This window comes from Apium graveolens, unplaced genomic scaffold (genome assembly GCF_009905375.1).
Source record: "Apium graveolens cultivar Ventura unplaced genomic scaffold, ASM990537v1 ctg4308, whole genome shotgun sequence".
Lineage (NCBI taxonomy): Eukaryota > Viridiplantae > Streptophyta > Magnoliopsida > Apiales > Apiaceae > Apium > Apium graveolens.
The window spans coordinates 95,607-103,406 of NW_027418485.1; the positions used below are offsets into that span (position 1 = coordinate 95,607).

At 33.8% G+C, this 7,800-nt stretch overlaps 1 non-coding gene across 1 annotated transcript; it reads left to right on the top strand.

Moving 5' to 3' along the window:
* The first annotated feature begins 876 nt into the window (after window positions 1-876).
* Window positions 877-983, top strand: LOC141701731 (small nucleolar RNA R71). The gene has a single exon (XR_012566882.1). It is a non-coding gene; the product is annotated as a small nucleolar RNA R71 (small nucleolar RNA).
* The last annotated feature ends 6,817 nt before the right edge of the window (window positions 984-7,800 follow it).

Sequence of the window (7,800 nt, forward strand, 5' to 3'; positions counted from 1 at the left end):
GTTCAACAGTAGTCTTCCTTGGTTCCGCCGCTTTCTCCTTTTGCTTAGCTTCTTCATCTCTAACTTCAGATTCTCCTTCTTTTGCCTTTTCAGCATCAACAACTTTCCCAGACCTTAAGGTAATAGCCTTGACTTGCTCTTTAGCTTCCTTCCTGCCTGGTACTTCCATGTCACTGGGAAGTGTTCCAGGTTGACGATTGAGCACTGCATTGGCTATTTGACCGATTTGATTTTCCAAGGTCTTGATAGAAACCGCCTGACTCTTGCATAACAACTTAAGTTCCTCAAAATCAGCACTAGTAGGTGCAGCTGCACTTCCCTGTTGAGGATATGATTGCCTTTGAGCATACTGCTGTGGTTGCTAGAATCCAGGTGGATTAAACTGTTTACTCACACCTTGCTGATATGGTGGCTGGATAGCATTCTGATTATTACCCCAGCTGAAATTTGAATGATTTCTGTTGTTAGGATGATAAGTAGCCGGCACAGGCTGCTGTTGTCGCTGATAATTGTTCACATACTGAACAGATTCGTTGAAAAGAGAACACTGATCCATAGCATGATAACCTGCAAAACGCTCACAGATCATAGCTATTTGATTAACTCCATATGTAGCTAGAGAATCAACCTTCATCGACAGCGCTTGGAGCTGCGCTGCAATAGCTGTGGCTGCATCGACTTCCAGAATACCTGCTACCTTCCCAGGCATCATCCTCTGAGTTGGGTTTTGGTGCTCATTTGCAGCCATAGTCTCGATAAGATTATAAGCCTCAGTATAGCTTTGGCCCACAAGGCGCCTCCAGCTGCTGCATCGAGCATGGGCCGAGATTGGGCCCCCAAACCATTATAGAACCAGTGATCACAATCCAATTGGGCATTCCATGATGTGGACACTTTCTCAACATTTCCTTGTATCGTTCCCAAGCTTCGCACATAGATTCTGTAGGTTGCTGCGCAAACTGAGTAAGAGCACTCCTCATAGCAGCAGTCTTTGCCATCGGATAAAACTTCACCAGAAACTTTTGCACAAGATCTTGCCAAGTAGTGATGGACCCAGCTGGTTCAGAATGTAACCAGTCCTTAGCTTTGTCCCTCAGTGAGAATGGGAAAAGCCTCAGCTTGATAACCTCATCAGTCACGCCATTATACTTGAAAGTACTGCAGATCTCGACAAAATTCCTTATGTGCATGTTGGGGTCTTCAGTCGCATCACCTCCAAAAGAAACAGAATTCTGCACCATCTGAATAGTGCCCGACTTGATTTCAAGGTGTTAGCTTGAATAGACGGATGAAGAATGCTCGACTGAATGTCATCAATTTTAGGCCGAGAAATATCCATAAGGGCGGGAATCGGCCTGAACAATACAATCACCCATGATTACTGGTTCTTTCTGCTCACTTCCTGAATCCGAATCTTCAAAATCTATCTTCTCTGGAATATCAAGAACTTCATCTGTCTCCTCAGCTGTATCTAAAGTCCTCTTGTGAGTACGAGAACGAGTTTGCATAAAAGCTCGCTAAAGTACCTGAAACACAACCAGAAACAATAAGTAACAATTACGTCTTAATCACTGAGTCCTAACGACCAATGATGGTAAGTACATAAACTAAACAATACGCCGAGTCCCTGGCAGCGGCGCCAAAAACTTGTTAGTGCGAAAATACGCGCTAATAATACACGCAAGTATACGCGTTCGCAAGTAATATAGAATACTTTCTAGTTCGTTCCCACAGAGACTCAGACTAATTACTGTTCATTATACTCACTCACCAATGTATGATTACTTCTCAATGTTAAGACACTAACAATTAAAATTGTTGACTAAATATTAACTACAATTAAGTACTTAATTAACCACTTAATTAACACTTCGAATTAATAATATTAAAACACTCATGAGATCACAACTTCATTACTACTTCCTTCAATAGTTATTGTTATTACCCTTAGCATGCAACATCGATGATATTAATCGAATAACACGAAACTGATAAAAGCCAACTTTCATTGTACTAATACCATTCTACCAAGCATCCACAATTAAGATAGAAATTGAATAGGCATCAATTATGTTGAGTTCCTATATGTCTACAGAAATTGACAACATAACGATTGAAGCACAAGTTATTCCTTTTGATTACACAGGGCGAATAAAACGGTTAGAGTTACCCACTAATCATGCACATCATACATGAACCTATGCTAGCATGGCAAGTTCTAAATCTCGAGATCCACTGTCGCTTCACAAGAGATTAACACCCTATCTTATATGTTCGCGACGCACATAAGACGAATACGCACAACCAATACTAGATATCATACAATCATCACACACTAAGGTATTAACAACTAACTAAAGAATTCCATAGTAAATCCGTTACGACCCCATGATCACGATTAGCCCATGATAGCACTTATTGTCATCATGGGTTCATATGAAAACATGATAAACAAATACAAGAGAATAATAACTAACTAATTATATTAACCAGAGTACGTCACAAGAGTAATAGGGTCAAAGCAAAGAAAACTAGCATCCAACGTTACAACGAAATAAGAATCACAAGAAAATATGCTTCCTCTTCGTTGCGGTGTGCTAACACGGTCTTCTTGCTTGTCTCCTTTCTCCTTGCTTAATACCACGATTCAACCTCGTGAAAACGTCTCTAAATCTACTTATATAATAGTCCCATAAAACTCAGATTATATAGAAGTTGGAAGCCAAACAGAAGTAGAAGTCTAAAATAAATTATCAAATTTCCCGACCCTGCGCGGCCGCTCAGCATAGCTGAGCGGGCGCTCAGCTTTCTGCGCGGCCGCTCAGCTATGCTGAGCGGCCGCTCAGGACCCTACTGGAATTTTCCTAAGTTTGCTCCATTTCTTTCGCTGTAATCTGCCCCTTTCTTTACTCTCCGCAATGCTGAACACATGCAGACTTATTCTTGATGATTACTCCCCCGAATGCAACTAATACCCTGAAATGCACAAACACAAGAAAACGCATCAAATACACAAAATACTCGATTTCAAGACACCAATTTAAGCTATTTTAAGACGTTATAAGTGGTATAAAATGCCACTTATCAAAGCTACTAGAGAACCCAGAGAGATATCGACAAGTCAATTGAAGACATGAGCTTTGGAGATATCGACAATTCATTTCTTCACTAGAGAACTCAGAGTTATCGACAAGTTTACATTCATTAGAGAACTCTGAGTTATCGATAAGTCAAAGTCCACTAGAGTACTCAGAGATATCGATAAGTCAAAAATCACTAGAGAACTCTAAGTTATCGACAAGTCAAAGTAAAGACATGAAGCTGAGAGATCTTCGACAAGCCAAAGTCTCATTCGAGAACTCAGAGACCTCTATAAGTCAAATTCACTATGGAGTATTAGAGATCTCGATAAGCCAATATACTTGTCGAGATGTTAAGTTCTCTATAGGACCAAATGGAGATCTCAAGGTAAATTCTCAAAGTACAAAATGCAGACCGTTCAATATCCAAGATATACAATCAACAATAATCCAACCAGCTGGATTGACAAGTCTACAAAAAGCAGCTTGAAGGATGTGCAAGATCAATGGTGCAAGATTAATGGCAAAGGAAGATCAAGATAATCACAGGATGCTAAAGATATGTTAAGCTAGAAATAGAAGATTCACTTTCCTAATATGGAAATGACAAGTGATAGTTTAGTAAAGGTTATTAGCATGTCTTATTGTACACTGGTGTAAACTTGTAGTTTAACTGAGTTATAAAGTTAACACTGGTCTTTTGTAGTTGTAACAATTCAGATATAAAATCTTGTAACACTCTTAAGAAGAAGCTAAGCTCTTTATCAACAAAGAGCCTAGAAATTTTGTAGCAAAACATTCTTAATTTTAATATAAAATTAAGTGAGTTTTGAAGATCTGTGTTCTTTATTTTTGCAAGTTTAATGTCGCATGAACACTCTTTCACTACAAGATTTAATTTACTTTGTTCAACCATAAAAGATTCAAGAAAAGTTTAAAAACTGTAAAACACATTCACCCCCTCTTTATGTTACCCCCTCTTTATGTTATGCATTTCCTAACAAACTACAAAAACTAAATAAGAAGGAGTCACGTAAGTTAGCAAAAAAAAAGGGAGTCACGTAATAATATAAACCAACATTTTATTTACTCAAAAATTAACAACATACATATTTTTTACAAAAATAGTGCGGGAATGAAAATTTTATAATTTTTCAACATAAAGGGCAAAATTATAATTTGACATCCATTAAAATAGCTCAATTTACCCCATAGTTCTCTTTTACTATATAGAAAAGAGTTTTAAAGTTTTATAATAAACTACAAAAACTAAATAAAAAGGAGGCACATAAATAATATAAACCAACATTTTATTATTCAAAAATTAAATAATAAAAAAATTTAGAAAGAGGATGAGGGTTATTTAATAAGAATTTTAAACTAAAATAAAGAAGTTATGTAGTGTTTGAGTAGGAAGTTTGAGGTTCGATATTTATTAGATACAAAAGCACACCTATTTCCCTTGTCCTCTTTTAATATATATATATATATAAGGAATTTTAAAATTTTATAATAAAATTAAAAAAACTAAATAAAAAGAAGTCATATAAATAATAAAATCAACATTTTATTTACTAAAAAATAAAATAACAAAAAAATTGATAAAAGAGAAGATGCGGCTTATTTAATAAGAATTTAAAATAAAATCAAGAAGTTATGTAGCATAGTGGTAATAATATGAAATGTTTGAGTAGATTGTGAGGTTTCAATTCTTAATAAATACAATAAAATATATATTTTAACAAAATCATGTGAGAATGACATTTTTAGCAAAATTGTGTTTTGACGGTAATTAAAACATGATTGCTAAATGCAGTAAAAAATTTATCCGTGTAGTAATAAGTAATTACTATTATATCCTTATCTTACATTAAATACATACATGGTCATGAATAAATTATCAATTCCCAATTCACATACACGTCGCCCTATATTTGTAAGTACTTTTTTGATTTTATTTTTTATAAGACATTTTCACTTTTGTACATATATTAATATTTTAATATACTTTGAGTGATTAGTTAAAAAATTAATTTTTAAATAATATTTTATAAATTAAATTATATACATATTGCCTATTTTATTTACAAAAAAATACCAATACTATTTTTAATTATCATCAAAAAATATTAAAATACGTGCAAAAATCAAAACTCATATAAAATGTTTTGTTTTTATACTCAAGGCAGTTCAATCTTTTTTTACCTCATTCCTCTTTTAAATATATATTTTTACTTTCTATAAGCAATTTTTTCTATTATTTTATTCCGATTACAAATATAGTTTACTAAATTTTGTGACCTTAGTTTTATATGCTCACTTTTTATTTACAATAATTATTATGATTTGAGTCAAATATAAATATTTTTTATTTCACTAATAGTATTTCCATATTTTTTCAAATAATTTATTACATTAAATTATTATTTTATCAAAAATACTAGTCAATAAGACAATTTCAGTAACAAATTAGTGCAATTTGATTAGTTTTGGTTAATAAAAGATTACAAAATTAGTAGTAAATCTTAAAAAAGCAAAACATGTGTCATGTTTATCGGCCTATTTTAATGCTTGCAAGATTACAAGATTGATATTTAAAGTTAGAGGTGAGGGACATAATAGTAATTACTAATAATTTTACTGTATTTAGAGCAAGTCCAAAAATGTTTTAGTTGAAGCCTTAAATATAGTATAAAATATTATGTCCTAGTAACTTAGGACATATTTATCTTACTTCAACTTTAATATTTTATTCTTAAAAGTTTACTTTCATTAGGGCTATGAGAAAAGAAGTGACTTAAAAATAAGGTAAAAGAGGTTATTCTAGTGATATAAGATATCATGGACACTGTTGGAACTACCTTCCTTGTCAAATATCCTAAATTTTGATTTAGGAACATCATACAAGGCACATGTTGGACTTGCACTCACCACCACCCAATTAAAATGACTCAATTTGCTGGGAAACTAATTTGAGAACCGGGGAGTATAATACCAGGGAATATGAGTAGACACGACAATTTTGGACACGACACGACTTACACGACACGAAACGATACGAAAATTTAGTGTTTATGTTTGAATTTTTAATACACGACACGAAAGTACACGAACACGAAAGTACGGTCGAGATTTAGTGTCGGTTTTGTATTTAACTTTCAAATACACGACACGAAGTATACGATATAAATAATATTATAATTAAATTTTAATATTTTTTATGAATTATGTAGAATATAATAAATGTATGCATATTTATTTTTTAAAATATTATTTGATTTCATTATATTGTATATATATGAGATCTAAATATATATTTTTCATATATTTTATAATTTTTTACCTAAAAATTTTATATTTTAATTATATTATATATATTTAATATATATTAATATTCAATTAACACGACATCTACGACATGAAAAGACATGAAACGAAAGTACATGAACGAAGGTACACGAACGCTAAACATGTCGGTTTTGTATTTAGCCTTCGAGTACACGAACACAAAAATATTCGACACCTACGAAACGAAACGAAACGAATTGCCGGGTCTAAATATGAGGCTATAATATTTACAGGAAAAAGCCTTCAAAGAGGTCCCGGAGAAGGTGAGGGGACTGGTTTTAAACCTAGCTTTGGCTCAACTGCGTTGACAGCGAAATCCAATTTCAGTTAGGGGTTTAATTGGTTCTTAGCCACCTCCAGATGGAAATGAGCAGGTACATCCCCCCAACCCAATCCAATCACTTCATTTCTATCTCTTGTTTTCTACAGTAGTTTCCTACTAATTTTTACCAATTTTGTTAATTACGATTGTATTATACTACTCACTATCTGCTTTCAGTTTAAGGTTTCATCAGCCTCTACTGCTTCAGTAATGCTAGCTGGGCTCTTGTGCATTTTTTCTTTACTCATACAATTCACTTAATTAATTTAAAATTAATTTCAACCTAGGCTCTAGCCCCCCCTCTCAAGCCTTATCAAGTTTGAGCCATTAGACTGAAAATGCTGATGATTTATATGCAGCAGCAGCAGCAGTATGTGACTACTAATCACGATGACGGACATTCTTTACTTCTTAAGTTATCCGAAAATGATCCCCTATTTCACAAAAAGAAGGTTTACAAGTCCCCCTACATTCCTTCGTATTAAGTGTATATCCAGTTGCTCTTTCCTTATTATAATTCATTCTACAGAAACTACTTCAACTTCTGGGTATTAGTCCCGATGAATGCATACATCTCAAAGCCCCTTATACTGCTGTCGTGTTGAATTCCGTATTGGATCAATTGCTTCAAAAGGCAAGAATCATGACCTTTAATGAGGTATGTTTGTTTCTAACCTGACAGCCTTTTAGACTCTCAACATTTTTAATTTGTCGTTATAGTTGTTGCTGTAAATCGCTTCAAAATTTATTGGAGCTGGCTACTTGGAATACTAAAAGCTGATGCATGTTGCTACAGGTAGACCTTTACTTTGATGCAACTGATGTCATTCAATTGGTGAAGTTTAACAACCCCAGGAATGAGCTGGAAGCTCTACACTCAGTCCTGTTGCTTATTGATAATTCTATCTTGAGTGCTAAACACTTGCGGGTAGATGTACTGCAAGATTTACGCGAGATGATCCTTGACAAGATCAATGCGTTGGGGAATAAAATTAGACAGGATACTGTACTTGCACAAAATGTTAGCTGTGATAAGGAGACTTGTTTATT